Source organism: Equus przewalskii, chromosome 1 (genome assembly GCF_037783145.1).
Source record: "Equus przewalskii isolate Varuska chromosome 1, EquPr2, whole genome shotgun sequence".
Lineage (NCBI taxonomy): Eukaryota > Metazoa > Chordata > Mammalia > Perissodactyla > Equidae > Equus > Equus przewalskii.
The window spans coordinates 49,655,785-49,681,349 of NC_091831.1; the positions used below are offsets into that span (position 1 = coordinate 49,655,785).

General features: G+C 39.9%; 1 protein-coding gene and 1 long non-coding RNA gene across 51 annotated transcripts in view; one reads left to right on the plus strand and one right to left on the minus strand.

Annotated features, from left to right (window-relative positions):
- Positions 1-25,565, plus strand: part of LOC139074141 (uncharacterized) — an 88,016-nt gene that overhangs the window by 42,076 nt on the left and 20,375 nt on the right. The gene's annotated exons all lie outside the window — the stretch shown is intronic.
- The window catches only part of ANK3 (ankyrin 3), a 628,477-nt gene continuing 617,415 nt past the window's right edge, over positions 14,504-25,565 (minus strand). For all 50 annotated transcript variants that reach the window (XM_070562793.1, XM_070562893.1, XM_070562763.1 and 47 more), the window contains one exon: positions 14,504-15,928. The gene's annotated coding sequence lies outside the window, so the exon portion shown is untranslated. The remainder of the gene's footprint in view (positions 15,929-25,565) is intronic.

Here is a 25,565-nt window from a genome sequence, read left to right on the forward strand (position 1 = left end):
GGTCTGGTTTGGGTTATGGGCTCATCATTGAATCTTTGCTGTAGCCAAAGGAATGGAATCCTCTGATTGACCAGTTCTGGGTCATGCGCCCATATGGTGGTTAGGAATGTCCATCCCCACCCAAGTAGATTCTGAGGGATGGAGGATTAGTTCTGTAAAGAAAAATCAAGATGCTGTCAGTAGAAGAAGGAGGAATATATGTCTGGGTGGCAAAACAAGAATCAGCAGATCAGCCCTTTTTGTCTCTCCCTTCCTGCATCTACCATAAAGGGCCAGTGGGCTGGGCTCTTCACTGTGGCCTCTACTTACCTGTGCCTTTTCTGAGATATATTTCCCTGTTTTGGGGTAACCTCTACCATTCATTAAAACTGCTTACACTGCTTTTACCAAAATGTCTAAAGCCTTACAAATATCAGACCTAAATAAACATATTTCTGTCCCTAACTTACTTGACCTTTCCATAACATTTCATACTGTTGACCTCCACTGCCATTTAAAATTGTCTCCTCTGTTGACTTCTATGACACTGTAGTCTCCTTGTTCTTTTTCTACCTCCCTCTTCCTCATAGATCTCTTTCAATGATAGCACATTAGGTTAACTCACAGACATATTAAACCACTAAATTTTCTCAGCCTTACTTCCTGGGTCGTCCTTAGATCTAGCATTTCTCTATCTCCATAGCCCCTCTACTTACATAGCCCCTCATCATCTCTCATCTATGATGTGGCCCTCCCGTCTAATAGCTCTCTTTGCTTGCAGTTTTATGCTTCTCAAATCTATCCACCCAACTGCCAGATCCTCTCACTTCCCTGTTTGAATCCCCTCTGTTGTTCTCCACTTGCCTATCAATGAACAGGCCCTCCATTAATTGTCCCTAGTCCCTCTCTCTAGTCTCCTTTCTTCCTTGCTTCCCTCTGGATTTCCATCCCTTCAGACATCTTGCAGATCCCATCATACACTGAATGTTTCAATCCTACATGCCTTTGCACATGATATTAACTTTGCCTGAAATGCTCTTCTCCCACTTATCTACCTAGGAGTCTCCTCTTGGTCTTTGGAAACCCTCTTCAGGCATCATACTCTCCTGGAAACTTTGTCTAATACCCTTACCACCCCACTCTTGGCAGAGCAAGTCACTTTCTGTTCTGTATTAATTTGTACATACTTTATTGCATTCAGTGTCTTGTATTTTAATTGTTTGTTTACATACATGCCTTTTTTTAAAACCGGACTGAATGCCCTTGGGTAGGACTTGCACTGAGCCAGTCTCCATCACTCACTACTGATACAAAAATAGCTGCTTCACAGTTTCTGTTACCTTCCTGGCCACTGAGGCGTTTGAGTTTCTGTGCAAACCTTAAGTAAACTATTAGTATATACACTTCAGGGTAGTAACCTTTGTGTCTTATTCACTGTACTTGTCACATAGTAAGTTCTCAATAAATAAATAGATGAATGCATGGATGAAGGAATTCATAGGGTTGTCCAGAAGCACCTCAACTTTCATATATGGTCTTTTTTCACTCCAGCCACTTTGAGCACTGAGATATGGTGGGTTTCTTGTGGTCATTTCATTGCTAACAGGCAAAACCTTGGACTAGAATATGGGTTTTTTGATGACTCAGGCTAAGGCTCATCTCATCACAACACTTGAACTCAATCAGTCATTATTTCTTGGAGAGATTTGAAGCATTTTTCTTTTAGTACCTTGGTCAGTAACATGTCAGGATTTGAACAGAGTAATCCTTTACATATAAACCTCAAGAAAGCTGATCCAGGAAGACTGAAGAGCAAGTTCTAGAGACCCTATGGGCTGAAGAGCCTTTTTATCCCTTTTCAGACTACTGAGAATGAAAGAAAATATGTAGGGAGAGGGAGAGAGAAAAACATTGGAAGAAGAATGTGAAGGAAAAGAGTAGCAGAAATCGTAGGAAACATTTTTTTCTTTCTCCTAGTACCCTTCTACCTCAATCTCCTAAGGCCTTTCTGACCTTATTCTTTGGCTTCTAAATTCCTTTCCTTTTTTTTAATTACATCCATTGACTCTGTGCCTTTTATTATTAGCCTCTTTTAAGTGTTCTCCGAAGGTAGAAAAGAGTATCTAAACGATAAACACCAAAGAACATCTTCCGTGGGGGAACCGTTATATCTGGGGGCGCTGCACAGCATCTAAGCCTCCTTCTGTCTGATGAGTCTGGTAGGAGGTGGGGGTTCCTCCTCCAACTGTGGAAATTGAAAAGGCCAAATCCTTTGGACTCCACCCCCAGCCTCTAGGATACAACCTGAGCTCAGCCTGTCAGACATCCCATGCAGAACTTAGTGTCTAGAGTGAGTGTCACAAAGAAGCAGGGACAGTTTCGCGTTCACACCACTGTCGGCAGTGGTGGCATTGAGTGTCCCTGGCATTCGCAGGGTCTCCCTAACCAGGCTTCTCTTGTGACCGGACCCTAGCTCCAATTCCAGCCTCCCAGTCTTTCCAAAGCTCCAGGCTTTCCCATGATTCTGTGAGCTATTTGACATTCTTTCAGTAAACTCCTTTTTGCTCAAGTTAGCCAGGTGGATTTCCTTTGTTTTCAACCAAGAACCTGACTGGTAGGTAACCCTTCCTTATCGCTATTAGAAAAGTACAGAGAAGAAATATGCAGTCTTATCTTGTGGCATTTCTTACCTAAGTCTCCCTCACTCTTTGATTTTATTCTTATCTTTTTTCTCCTCCTCCTCCTTGTCGTTCTGTAGCTATCAATACTTCCTTTCAACTCCATTTCATTTCACGCTAGTGGATTAATTATGTCAGATGCTTGTATTATATCTGAATCCTGAATAATCAGCTTTCTTCTCTATGGAATTGGCAGGTGTGACAAATACTGGAAATCTCTTTAAACAGAATACAAATACACATAATATATTATGCTTAAGGAATGTATTTCCATGACAACAGGACATTCAGGATTTTAGACAAAGGGGTACAAATTGTACTTAAAACCATTTTTTTTCTACAGTACAGGCGATAAGCATACCTCTAATTTAATACCGGCCCAAAGAGCTTGTTTTTAGAAGTCAAGAAAATGTACTTAATAACAAGATAATTTAAGCACTGTACATTTTCTAAGACGAGCAAATTTTTCTCCCCCTCTTTGGGGGAGGAGGTAAAGATAGACATTTTCAGTTCCATCTGTCAAGAATGGAAAGACCTCTTTTTTTTTTAACAATTTAATTTCTCCATAAACAATGTGAAACATATGTCTTTAGTACAAATAGTTTTCAGAATAATTACAGTGGGATACAATTAAAGATAAAGCATGTTTTTGACTCACAATCCATTTGCTCCCTGCCCTCACATATCCCTTCTTTTTGTTCCCACCCAACCATGCTGCGGTCCTGCCACAGCGCAGGGGACCTTCAAAATGACTCATTTGCTATGTCTGCACAGTGTTCAAATTGATTCTGTTAGAGCTATGATAATTTAATTCCTACTCAAAATTCGGTCTGTGATTAAAATAATAATAGCTACCATGACTGGACAAGGACTTTTACATACATTATCTTGAATCCTCAAACACTTGCAAGATGGGGTTAGTATTCCATCTACATGAAGAAAGATAATTTGTCCAAGATCACAGAGTCAGTATTTGAACCCAGGTCTGTCACACTGAGGCGCCTGTGCCTATTCTGCTTCTCTATACTGCCTCTACTTGCTTGATGTCTTCAGGAGAATTTTTTTTTGAGTTATAATGACATATATTAATTTCAAGTGTACAACATAATGATTCAATATTTGTATATTATTGCAAAATGACCACCACAATAAGTCTAGTTAACATCTGTCACACACATAGTTACAACAATTTTTTTCTTGTAATGAGAACTTTTAAGATCTACTCTCTTAGCAACTTTCAAATATACAGTACGGTATTAACTATAGTTTCCATGCTATACATTACATCCCCAGGACTTACTTGTTTTATAACAGGAAGTTTGTACTTTTTGACCACCTTCACCCATTTCCCCCACTTTCTGCCTCTGGCAACCACTAATCTGCAGTCTCTTCTCTGTATCTATGAGTTTGTTTGTTTGTTTTTTAGATTCCACATATAAGTGAGATCATATGGTATTTGTCCTTCTCTGTCTGACTTATTTCACTTGGCATAATGCCCTCAAAGTTCATCCATGTCACAAATGAAGGATTTCTTTTTTTATGGCTGAATAATCTTCCAGTATTCTGTATATATTTATATGTATACCCACACACATCACATTTTCTTTATCTGTTCATCCATTGATGGACACTTACATTGCTTCTGTGTCTTGGCTGTTGTAAATAATGCTGCAATGAACATGGGAGTGCAGATATCTTTTAAAGTTAGTGTTTTCATTTCCTTCAGATAAATACCCAGAAGTGGAGTTGCTGGATTACATGGTAGTTCTATTTTTAATTTTTTGAGGAATCTCCATACTGTTTTCCATAGTGGTTGCACCAGTTTATATTCCTACCAACAGGGCAAAAGGATTCCCTTTTCTCCACATCCTTGCCAACCTTTGTTATCTCCTGTCTTTTTGATAGTAGCTATTCTAACAGGTGTGAGGTACTACCTCATTGTGGTTTTGATTTGCATTTCCCTGGGCATTAGTGATGTTGAGAACATTTTCACGTACCCATTGGCCATCTGTATGTCTTTTTTGGAAAAATGTCTATTCAGATCTTCTGCCCATTTTTTAGTTGGGTTGTTTGATTCTTTTGCTGTTGAGTTGTATGAGTTATATATATTTTGGATATTAACCCCTTATCAGATACATGATTTGCAAATATTTTCTCCCATTCCATAGGTTGCCTTTTCATTTTGTTGATGGTTTCCTTTGCTGTGCAAGAGAATTTTATTACAACAGGACAAGTTCCCTTTAACCAGTATTTACATTTTATCACTCTGTTGTTCTTAAACAGACTTAAAACACAAAAACAAGGAAAATTTGCCACACCTGGAAAACTAGAGAAATCAGAAGAAAATAAGTCTTTAGAGCCTAATCTCCCTTCTTGTTCCTATTGGTTACACAGTAGCAAAGAAATAAAAGTAACAAAGCCTTGAAATTAAGAATGCCTAGTCCCTTGGCCAAGATGTTAGAGTAGACACTTGTGAAAAGCAAATAGGCTTTCAATGATTTCTGATGAATCAGAGCCATGATTCACTGTTCATAGCAATGCCATTAAGAACAACGGATGTTGTTGAGGTACTTTATTCTTTGCAAAGGACTTGTGTCTGAGGCAAGTGGTGCCTTTAAGTTGCCCCTGGAGTGAAAGCTGCCATATTTGAAGGCGATGTAATAGAAATAGGCTCAAGCAACAGGGAAAGTGTTTGACAACAATCCTGAATCCAGTTTCCTGACTCATGTCCTATCCCAACTGCTCGGTTGCCAAACTCAGCTTTGCCTCTAGGTTATTGCTTTCAAAAGCCTCCCAGTGTCTTCATGAGAACACACATTGCCCATCCTGTCTGTGGCCCTGACTTTGCTGTCTGTGCTCATGGATCTGTAGTGTGTCATGGTCTGTCATATGTACCTGTCACTCAGCATGCTCCTGGTTTGGACCCCTGCCCACCCTGTACACAGAAGAGGCAGCTCTCCATTCTAATATCCTCTTTGATTTTTGCAGGGAATTCACGCTCATTTATGGCTTGGTAAGCTTTGAACTTTAATATTATTTTGGATTTATTTTAATTTAATTTATTTTAATATATTTAATATTATTTGGATGACAAAGAGGTAGGTAAATCATCCAAGAATCGAAATATTTTTATTTTTAATCTGTTAGTATAATTGTGGGCCCGACTTATAAAAAAAAAATAGGTTCTGGATACAAATTTCCCATGATTCAACCTCCAGTCCTCACTTCAGACACACACACACATTTTATGCCTCTGTGAACAAGAAAAGAACACTTTTCTTGTGGAGCAGAGGAAGTGGGTTTGGAGAAGCAAGAATGAGATTGGAGACTATTGTGTCAAGAGGAGACTTTCCTTCTTCAGAGAAAGAGTTAGTGACTAACTTTAGAGAGGGTGGGGCTGTGTGGTAGAGACAGAGCAGGGTTTTACAGCAGGATGCTGACTTTTTGTCTCTGGGCTGGGAATGAAGGCCCATTTATCCAGGGGCGAGGGTGGGAGAGGGGGCTGCTCAAGCCCTGAGCTCTTAGAGGGCGATGGGGGCAGGACTGGACTAGAGAGTCCCAGAGTGGATGTCCCCTGGCCTCTGGAGCAACCTGTACTGTCCTAGAGCATGAAAGATTGTGTCACAGGCCTCCCACCTCCACCACTACTCACCAACCACAGGGGCCCAAGTAAGGCATTTTCCTGTTTTACATCTCACCATAATACATCACCACAAATAATAAAAAGCAGGTAACATTTATGAAGTATCTACTTTGTGCTAGATACTTTTTGAAGTGCTTTATGTGGATGATCTCATTTCCACTACTTGTGGTTGATAAAACACCCCCATTTACCAGATGAAGAAATATAAAGGTTAAGTATATCGCTCGGGGTCATATAACTAGTACAGCATGATGTAAACTACATAAAAGCATGTATACCCGTGAAACTCTGTCCTCCATGTCCTAATATCTGAAATTTGGGACTGCTTTTGAAAACTAGTCTCCCTTTTGGCTGACTCGTCATTTACGCACTCTAGCAGGCTGTGCAGAGCAGGCTGTACATTGAGTTCAAAGGCCGGTTGTGATCCATGCGGAGTCTTGAGTGGCATTCAAGGCTTTCCTTGGTGAGTTTCTCTTTTCCATCCTTACCTCCTAATCTTTCTCCTCAAGTTCTGACCAAAACAAACTTTGTTCATGCTTCTGGGATGCCTTTACCTTTCTAGCTTCTTTGTTCCTTTTCCCTAGGCCTCCTTTCTTCACATGTTGAAGTCCTAATCATTTCTCAGGTCCTAGGCTCTTTCACCAAGCATTCATTCATTCAGTTAGTGGTTACTGAGTACCTAATATGTGCAAGACTCTCTGCTAGGCCTTCTCCAGTTCACATTGTCAAGGGTAGTCCTGAGATTATGGTTGTAATGATAATGTAATAATCCTGTTAACAATCACAACAACAGAAGCCAACACCTAGCATTTACTATGTGTCAGGAACGTTTTGTGCTTTATACACGCTTATATATTTAATACATAGCACTCCCCATATTATGTTCTGTTTATTTAAGAACTTATCTTGGTTTTCTGATGAGATTAAAGCTTTTGGAGTCCATGGGTCCCAGCTCTTGTTCCTTTTTATTTTTGATAAATAGCTTTATCTAGGACATAAATAGATATCTAGGCCGGTGACTTGGACATAGTATGGACTAAATAAATAGCATTTGAGTTGAATTTGATGTATACTCTTACTCGTATACATCCATACCCCACTTACATCCCCTCATACAGATTTCCCATGTTTCTTGAAAAGTAGAAGAGCTGCCAATTCTGGGCCTGCATTCTTACATCATAATATTGTGTTAGAGCTAACTAACCACTGTGGTTTTAGTTGGGGCATGTGCGCTCAAGTTTTCCACAGTCCCTACTACTCTGTAATGCTTTGCACCAGGCCCTGTAGCATCTGATTTTTGTCTCTTGTGAAGCCAGAGGAGAATTTATATTCCAGCTATAGGTTGGGCCCGCCAGGGTAGGAAGAGTTGCAGCAATTATACAATGTAGTCACTCAGGTTGTCTGAGCAGCTCTTTTCTGTTACTGTTCCACAAGCAAAATTTTTGTTTCAGCCAGAAAGAAGGCTTATTTTTTCTAGCACCAGTTTAGCAGGGGCTGTGCTGTGTTTGGGTGATTCAACGAGTCATTTGAAGATCTGATGCCGTGACACATACCAGATGACTTCAACAACCTTCCCGTCACATGTCCTCAGCACAAGATGGAAAAACACCATGATGATGCCAGACAGTCAGTAACAAAGGTCTCATAAAATGCTGTGGAGGGAGAGTTGAGTTATACAGCTCTTCTCAACAAGTCTTCACTCGGGGTGGAAGCACAGTAACCCTCAAAGGTGAACTGGAATCTTTTTGATTCTTCACAATGAGTCACTGAATATGTTGCTGTTTTTCCTTGACATTCACAGCATTCACAGATATGTATCCTAAGCCATACTTGTTTGTGTTTCCCTCCATCCCTCATATATTTATTCAACAAACGTTTGAGTGTCTACTAGTACCTGGCCTTGTGCTAGATGCTTCGGATACAGCAATGAATAAGGAGGACGGTAAACAAGTGTACAAATAAGCAGAAAGGATGATTATAGTGATAAATGCTATGAAGGATATAAATATGATGGTGTGACAGAGAATCACTGGGGGGTGGGGCGTCAGGCTACTTTAGAAAGGGTATGCAGGGAAGGCCTGAGGCGTGACATTTGGCGATTGAGATGAAATTTTCCCTGGCAGAGGGTAAGTACAAGTGGGATGGGAATGAGATGAGGAGGAACTTGGCATTTTTGAGAAACAGAAAGGAAGCTAGTGTGGCTAGAACTGTGCTATGCAGAGCACCAATCTGTGACAAGATGAGGAACTTGAACCAGATTCTAAATATGTGCATCCATTTCTTTCTCAAGAAACCCTTACTATATTAAAAAAAAAAAGTCAACTGAACTAGAGAATATGCATAGTAACATAGTTAATTTACATTCTGGATCAGGTTTTTTTTTTAATCTCATTGCTGACAGGCAATACAAAATTCTCAGACTAAGACCAGTCCATGGACTATACTTTATCACTGGTCTCGAGTGTAGTGAAAGAAAAAGATAAGCTGGCATGATGTGGTTCTAGAAGTAGGCAGAAGCCGTGTCTAGCCCAAATGCATAGGTGAAAATCAACTCTTCATTAAAATGTAATAAAATGTAAGTAAAAAAGTGACTTACAAGTCAGTCTCTCTGGAACATCACTGGTGTTGAAGTACAAAGGGAGCATGAAGAAAAATGCACTAGCTCTTAGAGCATCTGCTCTTCTTTCATTGGCCAAAGCAAATCGCATAGCTAAGGTGATGGCAATGGGGCTAGAAAGTGTAATCCACCCCCAGGGAGAGGCAGCCAATAATTTACATACAATACAGTTTACCACAACCTTTTTGCCTAATATAGATGACCTACCTAGTCCCCACAGGCATTTGAGAGTATGACCACTTTGGCCTATGGAACTTGAGAATTCAGAGTTTAATCATAGCCAGAAGTATGAGAGTTACTCTAAAGCTTACCATGTTACAGCTGTCACCACTATATACATACATACGTCTATCTACTATCTATCTGTCCATCCATCTATCCGTCCGTCCGTCCATCATCCATCCATCCATCCATCCGGCCTTGAATGGGTTAAGGTTTCACTGGCTTTTCCTTAGATACCCTTTTTTCACTTGCTTTAGGCTTTACGCAGGCAAGGTAGGCAAGGCTCTACCCCAAGCAGTGTTAGCAAGCCAGGATATGAGGCAGCTCTGGCTCTCCTCTTTATGGCACCCAACCACTGATTTCCAGGGAGTGGGGTGTGCACCCAGACTGAGCCATCAGTGTGTATTGCAGCATAGCGTGAGTCTGGCGAGACTTAACCATAGAGAACAAGTAGATGATTAGGCATGTGAAGCTGAGTATTTATTACACCCTCTATGCACCGAGCTCTGTTCTTGGGACTGTAGAAAACATAGTCCTTATTCTTGAGCAAGATGTCCAGAGAAGCCATCAAGGATGTAGACTTGAGTGCTGAATTGTGGGGTACTCATTTAGTTTACCTGAGTTGCCAGTGTAGACTGGCATCAGCAGGAGAGGCTTTGTGAAGAGGTCAGAATTGTGAGGGACTTGACATATGGAAGCTGAAGAACACTGAGCATGAGTTCAAAGTTTCAACTAGTTTCACCTAAATCTAGACTCTTTGGAAGTGAGATGGGCTTCTATTCTCTTATAGAGTTGTTTAAATACGTTTGAAATGTTTTTAAAGTTTTCTATTGAAATTGATATTTTTATCAGGCCTTGAGTCTCATTTAGTTGTGAATAGGAAGTGTGATATGAAACTGCATTGGCTACACTCAGCAGCCACAGAGCTGTTCCCCTCTATCCTATATGGTCTCCCCTTGTTCTCCAGCATGCACTACTTATGATGAACTGTAGTAGTTTTGTTTCCACAAGTCATTCTAGGGTTTCCTTTCCTGAGGAGCCCTAGATTTAGATTTCACACAGAGGCTGTTTATGTTCTCGTCGTTTTGAAGGCAGTGGGCAGGAAACTGATGTATCCTGTACCTAGGAGAGCACCTGAAAAGTGGCAGGCACTGAATAAAATGTTGTTGAATGAGATGGGTGGATGATGAATTTGGAGAACTGTGTGATCCATCTTTCTCTTCTCAGTTACTCATACTTTTATTCCATCTTCCTATTGCCACTGAAAGAGATAGGATGAAAATGAGGTAGATGTTTGGTTTGCCATAAAGAAGGAAGAATTTAAGCTGGATCTCATCAATTTGCCTTCTTCTCCTTCCTCCAATTAGATCAGACAGAGACTGGGACTAGAAAATGAAAAAAGTAGATGGAGTTTTAGAGAGAATAGGAAAAGGAGGGATCATGGTGAAGAGTACAACACATGCTCCTCCAAAGGTGGGAGGTGCAGTTTTGCTCTAGGTGGATGTTGTCATGGGGAATTTCAGAAATAGCACTGTTACCTTTTCAGATTTTAAAGAGAACTCAAAATCCATTTTTCATCTAAAATCTGATTTTTAAAAAATGTTGCGGGGCCAGCTCCGTGGCCAAGTGGTTAAGTTCGTGCGCTCCGCTTTGATGGCCCAGGGTTTCGCCGGTTCGGATCCTGGGTGCAGACATGGCACCACTTGTCAGGCCACGTTGAGGCGGTGTCCCACATGCCATAACTAGGAGGACCCACAACTAAAAATACACAACTATGTACTGGGGGGATTTGGGGAGAAAAAAAAAATGTGGGCCATCTTTTTTCAAACTCTAGGTGGTCCAAACAAAACATATCTGCAGGCTGGATGTGGCCCAAGGACTTCTAGGGTATAATTTCTGGACCTTCTGGTCCTTTACCAACCCAACAAACACTTAGCAACACTGAAGTAGAAATCTTGAGGTAGCCACACTTTTTAAAAGTTTGGATATCATGTTTGAAAGAGAGGAGATGAAGCTGACTTTTTTCATAGAGAGGGTTCATGATGGATTCTCCACACTTTTGCATGTTTTCTCAGTGGTCTGTCAGAGATGAGGGTGAGAGCTATAGCCCATGTCCATGGGAAAGATGCCTAATTCGGCAGTGTGATTGATGTCCTGTTTGCTCTTCAGGTATTGGTATACCCAAACCCAATTATTTAAGACTTGGTGGCTAACAAGGGGATAGTGCAACTGGAAAGGGCTAGTGGAAGATGGTGACACAATCAGTCTTTGGTGAATGAAGTCATTAGAATCAAAAGTTGTGCTTTCCTTTGATTTCCAACTTGGTTGAGCCTGTAAAGAGAAATGGTGCACAGAGTAACATTTCCCATTTAGTGCTTCTCGCCCTCTGATGTTTGATTGATTGATTCATGTACCCAACAAATATTTATTGAGCACCTATATACGAGGTCTCAGGCAGTCTTTTAAGTACTGTGGATATGGCAGAGAACAAAATAAAGTCCCTGCCCTCAGGGTGTGCAGTCGAGTGTGAGGACCTGGTGGTGTGCCTCACATGTTGGAACTTTTTTGAAAAGCTGGCAAATCATTCCTTCTTAGCTTTCAGAATTATGCCATTGCTTGAGTTGGATGTGGCAGTTAGAAAAGAAGTCAGAAAAGAAAAATGGTGGTTGCGGATGTTAGGGGAATTAGGAGGGGAGGTCGTGTATTTTTCTGGGATATCAACAGGACGTTCCAAGGTGGCCCTGAGGAGCAGTCGGGCCAGTTGTTGCTTCTGGGGTACTTCCCATGGCCTAGTGGTTCTTCTCACGGCCTTTAGAATCCCCTGAGCATATTCATCTCTTCTTTGCTTTGGAACCTCTTTGGAATTGCTGAGGAGTCCTAGGGTGTCCTGTTGCAAATGCAACCCTCAGGGTGTTTATTCCTTAACTCTGGAAGCACCGAGGGATAAAGAATAAAATTTCTTCACTGCAATTCACCTAGTTGTACAAATTATTCACAGCTATCAGTCATTGAGTGTAGCAGATATAATGGTAAATTTTATTTTGCTCTATTTTGAACTGTCTGCATTTAATTCTATTAAAGAATTGCAAGCTATTATTAGTAAGGATGCTCATCAGAGTCCACTGTGTTATTTATTTATTTTGTATTGATACATGGTTAGCCAGGTAAGCATGTAAATAAATTACACCACTGCCTTTGTCTCTGTTATTAAAAAGCATTCTTGTAAAGTTTGGCTCAAATCTCAATGTTAGAAATGTTTACTTCTGGACTATTTGATCATCAATTCATGAAAGAGAAGCACTGCCATATGACTAGGAAATGACACACCTTTTAATATGCCAGGGCGTCTTTAACAAATCAAGAATACCAAGACTGACTCACATAGGAAGTTAGCTTTTGGACCACTGGCTTCTTCAGAGACTCAAGGGATGAGTTACCATTCCTGAGATTTATATTTCTAGGCTTCTCACATATCCCTGTCGTACAGCCAAATGTGACCTGATGCTCCTAATAATAAAGGCGAGCAAACAACTTTTTTTGTTTATTTGCAGCCGAGAAAAACCTCAGTCTTATAGAACTCCAGGATGATTCCAAAAGGAACATTGGTGGAACATCAGGATGCCAAGGCAGAATTAATAGAGGAAAGAAGGCTTATGCATTTAATGAAGTAGATCCCTTTTAGAAATGGTGAAATAACCCCGCACAATATATTGCCATAACTTGGCAATACAATAATAATACATTTTAATTTAACACTTTCAGGAATTTGGTAGGAATATAAAATGGAAAAACAGAGCAAATATCAAGAATCTATCAATTACAGTTTTGTTTTTCTTCTTTTTTTTTTTTTTTTTACAGCAATGTCAGTCAAGGAAAAGCTTAAATACATTTTATAAGCCAGCAGGCCGAAGACTGTATTAGGAGTATATAGTGTATGCCTCCGTTCAGTCCATGCATCCATATATAACTGTATACGTATATATATGCAAATAAGATGTTGATTATCCTATTTGGGATACTTCTCTGAGTAAATTTATCAACTTTTGCTTGACCTGAAGTTTAAGCCATCATGTATCCCTAAAATCAAATTTTCAGGTATATCAACATAATATAACAAGCATCTATTACCCAGACAGGTGCACTTCATTGAGTTTCTAGTTTAGGATAAACACCTTTCTGTCACGGACTGAGTTAGAAATTCATAACTCTTAGGTGGGAAGTTAGGATACCTGGATTCTGATTCTGGTTTTACAAAGAGAGGCTTTTTGAGCAAGTTATTTTTAAACCTTTCAGTTTGCTCATCCCAAGATGATTTTGGTGCAGGGGTAGGGGTAAGTTTCATTTATTTGGGATACCATACAATTGCATCTAGCCCCATTCTTTATGCAAAGTAGCTTCTCTATGCATGTGTTCTGCATTGATATTGAATCCTTACTGGGAACAAGTCATCCCATTTGGCAATTATCTTTAATGTACAGGCAATACATGACGTTGCTGAATGGCTCTAAGCACCCATTTAATATTTATATGGAGACTGTTACTACCAAAGGCAGTACCTACCCCTAAAGTGGTTATGAGGACTGAGTTAATAAATGTAATGTACTTAGTCTGGCATATAGTGAGCATTCCAATTTTAGTGATGATGATGATGATAATTGCTACTATCACTAGTACTCTATGCAAGGCTCTGGGCTAGAATAAAAATTATTAAAACAGCCATGGTCTCTGCCCCTGCTGAACTTAACATGTAGTGTCCAGATTGCAAACTCTAGTGCCTACCAAGACAGTCATGCACACAAATGTAAGAAGTGGGGCTGGGACTGTGCTGCCAGGAGCCCACACACCTGGCTGCCGAGGGCAGGAACAACACGGCCCCAGCAGGTTGTTACCAAATCTTGCTTTTCAAGAGAAGTTCGAAATTTGGGTTATGATGTGAAATCTCCCAACTTCTAAACACTGACAGACAATAAATGTCAATTAAGAAACAACTGCTTTATGAGCTAAAAGCAACTGCAGGCTGGATGGCTCCTGGAGGTGCCAGTTTATAACTTCTGGACATGCCGGTTATAACAAACAGCCCCAATTCCCCACTTTCTGGGGGCAGCCAAAGCCAGATATGGGCACAGATCAATCAATCACTTGTCAGTTAGTCTTTAATTCTTGGCTCCTCCACAAAATGCACAGAACTTATTTAAGTTGGGAGTTTGCAGAGAAGAACTGAATGTTAAGGACTCTCTTTAGTGCCCCGAGAGGCAGGGGCACAAATAGGCGTGGGGAGGAGGGCTGCTGCCACCGGGGCTCCCCTGACGAGGGGTTAGACAATGACCTTTTGCCAGAGAACACAAAGACACTGTACAGCACATATAGGTGAAGAGTTTAACACAATTTATTTTATGCTTAAATAATCGACTAGGTCATCCAGTGTATGGTTTTTCATACATATGTCATTAGAGCTATGTGTCAATGAATGCTGATTTTATATGAATATAATCAACAAATTAAAGAATTTCACCAAAACCCAAATAAAAATGCCCTTTAAAACACAGCAGCCTTATTAACCTAATATGACACTGCTAGAATGGTTACAAATGATTGGCTTACTGAAAGGTGTCTACATCTTATAGCCAGTACACGATACGGTAATAATTTTACAGCGTGCTGCCATTCTACTAGCTAAGGATTTCGGTTCAGTCCATTTTAAATGCCCCAAATGGGGGCCTCTTATGAGCACCATCCACCTCTAAAGCGCAAGCATTACCCCCTTTTAAGCACTAACAGATAGCACCCCCCCGCCCCCTAAAGCAACTACTGTATAGGTTAATTTTTTTCATTTTTAGGTCATTTCATTGAAAAATTGGCAATAGCAACAAATATTAGATGAAGGGCTTTGTGTTTACAGATAAAATCTTCTGTGTTGCAATATACTGTAGTGTTTGCAAAATTGGAAAAGATTTAATCAAAATAAGGATACACATGCATCAAAATATTAGTATTCTGAAGAAAAGTTTTTTTCACAGAACTACAGAATTCCTCATTTTGGGAATTATTTAAATTTGCAGCAGATTTTAAAGATTTTTTTTTTTTTTTAAAATCAAGCTAGCAGTTTTGCATATACAAACATTTTAATTGCTAATATACAAGATCAGTGAAGACCCCCCCCCCAGAATCCCTCCCTCCTCTTCTAGGGTTGAAGTCACTTGAGACTCCTATTATGTTAAATGCATTTGCAATATTCTGTTTGTGTTCTAAGAGGCAGTGCCTTATCAACATTTATTCTATTTTTCTGTTAGAATTTATACAGTGTTATTATTTACAGCAAAACTATAGATGTTTTAAAAAAGAAACAAATAGTGTTTATACCCTGACAGTTTGGGTCCAAGAAAAATAAGGCGAGCTGTTGTGGATTTAGTAATTTTAGTGTTTCTCCGTGATTTGATCATTCCATCTCCTTCTGTCCCTTCTGGAGGCAGGAATTTCTTCCTTTTGTAAATGACACCAAATTACTTGAGATAAACTGTTAACAGCATGGCTTCTTGTATATACACTGCATTGCTAATTGCACACGTGCCAATCCTGGGAATGAAAGTGAATTTCCATGCTCTGTAAATTGGCTCATGCTAAATTAAAATGTGGGTGGTTTTCTTTTTCTTTTTTTTTCTTTTTGCATAAAAAAATCATGCCATTAATGTGTGGAAGCAGCAAACACACACACCCTTCTCCGTGAATTTTTACTTCCTGCTGACATATCTTCCATGAATTTCTCAATACTGGCAGTAAAAACACATGATCCTGTGGAAAGAGAGACAGTAGGTAGTGAGTTTAGGTGCTTTCTTTCCTTTTTTTCTTTTTTTAAAGAGAACTTGCCGAAGCCTTCCTTGCCATTCAACAGAAAAGCCTCAGAGAATGGGGGCCCTCTACTTCCTTAATAGGGTGGTTTTGATGGAGGCTATCTGCCAGGTGCCTCAGACAGGCCCTGAGGTGTACCTGCAAGCACTTTGAAGGCTGTGACCCTCTCTAGGGGACCCTGTGCCCTCCACAGAACATTGCTTACTGTATTTTGGTTTTAGAGATTGAGTCAGAAAGACCCTCTTCTAGTTCTGTCTCTGATGTTCGGGTCACTCACTCAGGCACTTGGGAAAGCCATTTACAGCTCTTTGGGCTTCAGTCTTATCTGTAAAATGAGGAGGCTGACAGAGGTGCTCTCTGAGATTTCCATCAACATCGGAATATCAGGGGTCTGAGGTTTTCATGGGCACAAAAGGCCAGGGGTAGGAAGTCAGGATAGAGCATCTCAGTCATATCTGTATGTTTTAGAATGTCTCTCACCTTCCGAAATGCAACTAATCTTTCAAAAAGGGAGAACAGGGTCATTACTTCATTACTATGAAACTGCTTTTCCATATGCAAATTAAAATTAAAGAGCATGTTCTATTATTGCAAAGAATATTTTCCCTTCTCCTGCCCTACATCAGTCATAACAGGATAAATTAATTTTATTTGAGCTTTTTTCTGGAGGCTCCACTAAGAACATCTTGTCTTGCGAGGTAATACCTGCATAAAGTATCAGTGTTTTATAGCCAGTCTTAGCCCAAATAAATCAGCATTCTATAGCAAAGGTTTTCATACTTTTGTGCCCAGTATTGTTCTTGGTATAAACTCCTCCATAAAACAAAGTTCTTCCTATATATATTCCTTCCTCCTTGTTCAATGTGAAAAGGTGAGAAACTTGAATGCCTACCCAAGGCATTTCTGTAGGACACAGCCCCTACAAAAAACCTGAGTAGAGTAAGGTGAGAACAATTTTAGGAAAAATCCTGTTCACTCACACTTAAGCAACAGACTGATTTTGCAGGCCTAGGAGAACCTTTAGAATTCTGCTTTTGTTGGGGCCCAAGCATGGTCCTAGTGACCTCGAGGTTGTTTGCTTACCCCTGACAAGTTTCTTTCCCTTTACATGGATCACCCAGGGTATCTTGGCTTATGTAAACACGTTAGTACAGCACTTCCTCTGTCTGACCCACTATGGTTCTGGCTTCCTTTGCTGTATTGAGTGCTACTGACCTCCAGAAACATCGAAGTATCAATTCCTTCTGGGGTGATTTCAACACCTGACCCTCCTCCCATGCCTCTGCAGAGATTCCAAAGAAGGAAAGTGACCCATCTGGGCAGGCCATGGCCGAGCAGGTGGGCAAATCAGAGTAAGAAGATCAGGATTTTCTCACCTCTGTTTTTACCATTTACTCTTAATCTTCCAGGCACTGGGCTTCCGAGATGGCCCTATGATAATGTTACCACAGCTTTCCCTCTGTTTTCTTAGGGAGAATCCTTAGCAATTTTCTCTAGTTGAACCCTCCCCCTTTGTACAGCTTAACTGATAGATAATTTACATACCACACAATTCATCTGTTTGATAATTTTTAGTAAATTTGTATAAGATGTGCAATCATCACTACAACCAAGTTGAACTTTTTTGGTTTTGTGTCATATCTTCCAAAAACCAATTCAATTTCTTAGATTAATCTTACAATAAGAAGCAAGGTCTTTCTTTTATCATCTCAATGCAAGTGAACGTTATCGTTCTAGAAATAGTGTTTCTATAATTTTTTTAAATGCTACTAATTATGTGCATTTACATTCACGTATGATTTTGGGTGACAGTTTAAAAAAAAGTTGGGAGTTAGTTCCCCTCATAAATCTTTCTTGTTCTCTGTCATGCAATCAGAATGTGCTGGCCCCAGCCACACGGGGTGCAGGAAGGTCATTCATTGGACAGAAGACTTTATACTAAGTACAGTGTTCTATGAAAAGCATGAGAGCCTTGGCTGAGTGACTGAATGCCTGTTATAAAATATTGACACTTTCTGTAAACTGTGATGAGAGCGCCATCTGATGGAAAGGTGTGAGGGTAGGAGCCATCAAGATGACATTTCAGAAATAGAAGTTGAGTTGTCTTCCCTTTCTGAGTTTAGATAATGGATCTGAGATAGAAGTATCTGCATTTTAGGAATCTATCTTTGGGTTTTGCATGCCTTTCAAACCCAAAGGTAGTAGAAACCAACTCAGAAAACCAATCATTCCTTTTAGTCATCTCACTATAATTTTTTTTTAAGAAACATTTTAAAATATAGAAAAACAGCTATTCAATGGATTTTTCAAAAGCGGTTTATGTTTCATAGATAAATGTTATACTTTCCACACCACATTTTCAAGTCAGGAGTGTGCTTGAGTTAGAACCAATCTTTCCTTTCTAGGTCTACATATCAGTGATATTTAGCCCCTAGTGCCTAGCTAAACAAGAAAACCACACAACTTTAGCTTCGTATCTGAAGCTCTCTGCAGTTCAGTCCAATGAACATTTTCAGGCTTAATGTCCACTTCTCCCTACTGAAAGCTACATTTCACAATCTCCAGTGGTTCTCAAACTTGGGTGTATGTTAGAATTATTTGGGGGACTTAAAAAATCCCAATGTCCAGGCCACATCCCATACCAGTTTATTTAGAATTCTTAGGGGTGGAGGCTACCATCAAAAACTTTTTAAAAACTCCCAAGATGAGGGGGTGGCCCCGTGGCCGAGTGGTTAGGTTTGCGCGCTCTGCTGCTGTGTTTCGTTGGTTCGAATCCTGGGCGCGGACATGGCACTGCTCATCAAACTACGCTGAGGCAGCGTCCCACATGCCACAACTAGAAGGACCCACAACGAGGACTATACAGGTATGTACTGGGGGGCTTTGGGGAGAAAAAGGAAAAAATAAAATCTTTAAAAAAAAACCCAAAACACTCCCAAGATGATTCCAACATTCAACCAAGTTTAAGGGCCAGTGATATGTTCTACAACAGCGCTTCTCAAAGTTTAATGTGCATATCCGTCACCTAGGGATCTTCAAATGTGGATTGTGATTCAGTAGATGGGGTAAGCCCAGAAATCCTGCCTTCTCTAACAAGACTCCCAGGTGATACTGATACTGCTGGTCAGCAGACCACATGTGACGGGGCTGGAGGATGTAGACCACCTGCCAGTCATCAGCACACTGACTGCCAACTTCCTTTGCTTTGCTCTTGACTTTGTAAGCCTTTTCTGAGATGCCTTCTCTGTAGCTCATTGAGAACACAGAGAATTCATTACTCTAGTTCTTTTCTTCTCTTCCTAACCATCTCTCTCTTCCCTTCCCGTCCTTTCCCCTCTCCAGTCACAGAAGTCGTGGGGCTAAGAAGAGTTTTTCCTGCCCGTTAATTCTAATTACTTTATGTAATCATAATAAACTACAGTGCAATTTACAAACAATTCCCAGTTCATGTAGATTTGTTCTTAACTAATACCAATGAGTGAGGCTTTTTTTAGTTTATTCAGTTCTTGTGAGTTGTGATTTAAAAAATATCTGAGTTCTCAGGGCCAGTTTAAAAAACAAAAAAAGAAAATACTGATTTATATTTTGGCAGTGAAAGAAAAATATAACCCACTAAAATAATAAAACTTTATAGCTATTATTATTTAATGTTTCTTACGTGCCAGGCACTGTTCTTACGTGGATTAGCTCATTTAATCCTAATAAAAATGAGGTACTATTATTTCTTCCATTTTATAGATAAGGAAATAGAGCCATAGAGCTATAAAACAAGCTCGGGGTTGCACACTTATTACATAGTAGAGCCAGAATTAGAAGTCAGGCCACCTGACTCTAGAACCCTTGTTCTGTACCTTGAAGCTAAGGCTTTTGGTTAATGAGGGATTTTTTTAAAGGATCAGAAAAATAAACACAAAAATACTACATAAAAACATATCTCCTCCAAATGAATTCTGGAAAATATTCTGGAGGGCAGGGTCCTGAATTTGAAGTGAAGCAAATCAGGCCATAGCTCTGACTTCCTGGGAGCAGATCAGGAGATCTAGGTTAAATCCAGACCTGTCACTAACCACAGCCTCAGGGGTTTTGCTATCTCTCTGTCTCTGTTCATTCCTTAGTAAAGAGAAATGAGAATACCTATTTTACTAATTTCCAGGGCTACTATGAAACAAGTGATATGAAATAATTGAAAGTGTTCTAAAGTGTAAACCTAAAGCGTAAAACATCACATGCAGAGGATTTAGTGACATTGCTGTTCTAACTTCTCCCACTGTTGCATTCTAGCATCCCTGGTGGCTGCTTCTGTTTGTCCACTGGTCTCTTTAATCCAGGATCTTCAAGGTATTATTCTTGGCTCTCTTCCTGCCTCTCTTAATATTAGTAGTAATATCTGAACTTACTGAGTGCTTCCTGTCCGCTTGCCAGCCACTATTTAAAGCAATTTACATTCATTAACTCATTTAATTCTAACACCAGCTCTATGAGATATGTTACTCTTATCCCAATAGAGGCAAAGAAGTTAAGGCACAGAACTTGCTTAAGCTCACACAGGTAGTAAACTCCCTGGCTATTCCATCCCTTCAGGCCACTTCACTTCTCACGCATATACCAAAAAGGAGCACACTAAGATCTCTAGCCCAAGCTTCTTTTCCTAATCATCAACAAATATTGAGGGCAATGCAAATTACCATCTACAAAGCCTGCTTCATCACCCAGGCTACCTCAATCCCTAATTTTGTTCTTTTTGGTCTTAGGTTCTATGTTTTTGTTAATGATTTATGTACATGCTAGCAACGCTGATGTTGTCTTTAACTCTGTCTTCCCTCGCTCCCTATATAGAATTGATCTGGTTGTTATGCCTCTAAAATGTTCCTCACGTCTGCCCTCTCCTCTCCATTCTCTCTGCCCCAGTTCAGGCCCTTATCCGTGTCTCATAACTGAGGTCCTTGTGTTCAAACTCTTCTCCACTAACTTCCTCTACTACTACTAGGGTTACCTAAATCACATCTGATCATGTTATTCTCCTGCCACAAAACTTCCAGTGGTACCCCACTGTCTCCAGGATAAAGGCCGAAGTCCTGAGCACAGCACATATGACCCTCTATACTGCCCTGTCTCAAATCCTACTCTTTCTTCAAAAGCCAGTTCAAATATGCACTTCCAAGAAGCTTTGTAAGATCTCCTCTGTTGGAGTTTATTATTACCTCTTCCAGTGGATTCTCCTAGCATTTTCTTTGTATTTTTATTACAGTTACATATATTGATTTGTGTTTCTTATGATTCTGTTTGCTTCTTGGACAGGTAAAGTTATGGTGGGCAGGAGTTCCCTCAAATGAGTAGCAGACACTTAGGATAATGTCTTAAAACATTGTACTCCCCCTACCATCTACACAGTGCATGTCACAAACCTTTGCACATAGTAGCTAAGAAGCAAAGGGGCTCTAAATGGGCACAGTCATTTATTTACAAAAGCTTATATGCCAATCTACACTATATTATAGGAAAGTTTCTCTCATCCACTGATATTAAACTGCATGGACTAAAATATTTTGAGGTAAAACGAAACAAATATGTTAGAGGGTTGAGATTGAATATGTAGGCAATTTTAGATAAGAGGATGTAGAACAGCTTGGAGATCCCTCGGAAGGAAGAGGTCAGAGGCAACCTTTTAAGCTCTATTTTTCTTCAAAATGTTGTTCCTTGGGGCTCAATCCTGAGCCCCTTCTTTGCTCACGGTAACTTTCTCTCTAGGTAATCACATCTATTGTCTGGTCTTGCCTTTCTCTGGTATTCAGTAGTCATCTATTTAGTGATAACTCTCATATTTTTATATGTCCAGCCCCACCCTTTCCTCAGGTCTTCAGACTCATGTATTCAAGATAATACTTAGATGTCTCATAAGCACCTCACACTCAACAAGTGCAAGCCTGAATGCCCAATATTCTTCTTAGAACTCATTCCACCTCTAGGCCTTTCTCTACCATCCAACTGCTTAAGCCAGAAAGCTTGGAGTCATTCTTAAGTGAACCCTTTTTCTCTATCCCACCCCGTAGCTAATCCATCAAATACTGTGGATTTTCCTAAAACTACTGCCTACATCCTAGCCCAGCCATCATTATGGCTTAGTTGGACTACAGCAATAACCTCCTAACTGGGGACCTTCAGTTTATTCTTGTTTCCCCTCCAGTCCATTGTCTACATAGCCAGTGTGCTTAAAAAAAAAAAAGACCAAGTCAGGCTCCAGTTTAAAATCCCTCAAAGGCTTCAAATTCTTTTAGGATAAAATCTCAATCCATAATCCTCTGGCCTATGATGATGCATCTCTCTTTTCATCATGTGGCTGCCTCACCCACGACCAGCTCACTGGGATCTGGTGCACTGATCTTCTTTCATTTCCTCTAATAGGTTAGGTCTTTTCCCACCTCAAGGCCCTTGCATATGCTGTACCCTTTGCTTGGAGTCCTCTTCTTCTCTTCTCCATTCTTTTTATGATTGGTGCCACCCATGAGTTCTTAGCTTAAATGTCATGACTTCAGAGAGACTTCCCCAGTCTCCAAGTCCAAATCTGTGCCCACATTATTCTTTCACCGGATCTTGGACTTTGTATTTTTAGCGCTTAAATAACATTTGTCCCATCATCTCTTTCCTCCTTGCAGGCTGAGAGATCCAGAAAGGAAGGGACCACGGAGGTTTTGTTCACCATGGTATATCCAGGCTTTTCACTCCAAGCCAAGTGGAACATCAAATATTTTTTGAAGGAATGAATGAAATGAGTCAGCTTTTTGGCCTTAGATAAATTGTTGCCCCTGGCAAGCATGGGTACTGTTGTCACACTTGGCTTCCCTGTGGCGGTGAGATCCTGAGCATTTCCCCAAAAGAGGTTTGAAATACAGCTGTCCCACCCTCAGTACCTTCCCTTACCACAGCCTCACCAATCAGCCCTCTAGTGGTGTTTCTGAAGGAAACATCTGGAGATTATGGCTACCTTAAAAATGAAGTTTTGCTTTATTTTTAAAAACACCCAAAAAACGATGAGTATTTTTAGTGTGTATTGTATGAAGAAATTTATTACAGTTTGCCTTTGTACATGTATTTGATTCAAAATTTGCTTTTACATCTCTAAGAATCATCAAATACTATTGAACTATTAATATGAGTAATAGTTAAGAGCTAGGTTCTGGATAAGTTCAAATTTCATTCTTTTGTTCATCAGCTGTAGGACCTTGGATGAGTCATTTGACGTTTCTAAACTTCAGCTGCCTCATTTATAAAAAAGGGATAGTAGCACTTACTTGACAGCATTGTTGTGGGATTATATGAGGTCGTGTATGTAACAATGTTACCTAGTACCATGCATATAGTAATGATTTGATAGAATATGAGTATTATTCATAAATAATTGTAGAAAGACAGCTTAGTGTAATAGAAAGGGCACTAAGGAGAATATCAATAATCTTGAGTTCAAGTCCTCATTCTACCAATCACAGCTGTGTGACAGTAGAAATGTCATGTGACCTCCCCAAGTCTTAGTATCCTCATCTGTAAAAAGTGGCCTGACCTACACGGAGGCTTATTTGAAGGATTAAGTAAGACAAAAATGTAAAAGCACTTTATATACCATAAATCACTATATACTATGTGCAAAGCTTTATAAAGCCATTGACTTTTCCTTTACATTAAAAATAGGATCACTGTGACTCAATATTAAAGAAAAGCAGGTGCAGGGTTCAGATAGCTCAAAATTCAGCTGCTTCTAAAATGGGAAATAAAAATTTTGATGTCACCATCTAAGACTCAGTGAATTTTGGCAGCATTCCACTTGCTTAATTGTTCTGTTATTAAAAAAACAAAACGCAGCCAGCAGGGCTATAAAAACTCTCAATATATTTGCAAATTGATTTTTCCAGAGCACACATTCAATGTCCTGGAATTCCAGGCAGTATTCTTGGACTCATTTCCTGAGTTCACTTATGGAAGGTAAATACCACCCTGGAGAGGAAAATGAAGCTTGCCATCAAATCACTGTTCTTTCCATCTGACATATTAAGTTTGCTTTATGCTGAAGTTATTTTCACATTCACATGAATTACTACCCAGGTTTCTCTCTCCTTTGAGTGGTGTAGCAAGTGAGCCAAGGCTCTGACAACTTCTTTACAGGGTGCATTATTTATTATTTTAAAGCCTCTTGTATATTTAGTGACCAAGTCATTTCTATATTAATTCATGCTAAAGGACCCTGGAAGCATAGCACTGTCATATATTTTTTGGTGTCATTTATTCATAGATATCAGGTATATGTTACTCTAGAAAAATGGTTCAGCTGATGTGGGTGACCTTTTTGGTTCTTTCCCACCCAGAGTCTGAGTCTGACTGAACAAGTTGTTAACTTCAAGGGGCATACTAAAGCTGACTGAATTCTCTTCTAGTTTCATTTCATTTATCACTTAGAATTGCTTGAAGAGACTAATTCAAGGCAGCAAACTCATGCTTAGTGTTTTATTATCTGCTATATATATATATATATATATATATATTTTGTCTTTCACCAGCTTCAGTGCTAAGACATGCATAATAGGTGGAATACATTCTAGATACTGCTACACTGATGTCATCCTTAATTTTCTTATCCCTACCCTTGTCATCCAATAAAAGCAAGTCATGTTGATGTCTCTTGATTCAGCCTACCTCTTACCATCCTCACTGCCTAAGCCAGCATCTGCAATAGTTTAACAGGTATTTTTGCTCATCCATTATTGTCACCTCCAATTCATTCTCTGCCCTGCAGCTAGAGTGAGTGATGCAGAACATAAATTGAATCATGTCTCATCCTCGCTAAAAACTTACAGTGGTTACCCACTGCTTTTAGTGTAAAGACCAGAATCCTTATAGAGCGGCTCATGAGGCATGAATATTCTGATCTTTCCTATCTCCAGACACAATGGCAAAACTCTTCTGCCAGCTATAGTGACCTGCTCTCACAGCTCCCACTGTCTTGTTTCTTCCATTTCTGGCCTTTGCAGAATGCTATTCCCCGTGCCTAGAAGGCTACTCCAAACACTGTCACATCTCCCACCATTCCTGCAGCTGGGTCCTGTTCAGCCTTTAAAACTCAGCTCAAGCATCACTTTCTCAAGGAAACCCTCCCTGTCACTTCAGACTCAGGCCAAGTCTCCAGCTAACATGGTTGAGTGTGTGGGCTCTGGAGGCAGCCTGTTTGGGTTTGTATCCTATTCCCGCCACTTTTTATTTAGGTGATGTTGGGCAATTGTGGGCCTGTTAAGTGGGGATGATAAGGACACCTATCCAAGAGAGTTGGCTGTGAGAATTAAGTGAAGAGTGATACACTTGGGAGAGTATGTATATTAGATATTATCATTTCCAGAGTGCTCTGCAGTTCTTAGTTTTCTCAATGCTATTAAATACTGATGTGATCAGTTAGTTATGATTGGTTACCATTCAATCTCCAAAACGTAAACTCAGCAAGGGCAAGTACCATGCTTGTGTTGTTTACCAATCATTTCTCAGTGCTTATGCAGAAAGCCTCAGAGGAGAAGTGAAATAAATCTTTGAGTGAATAAAACAA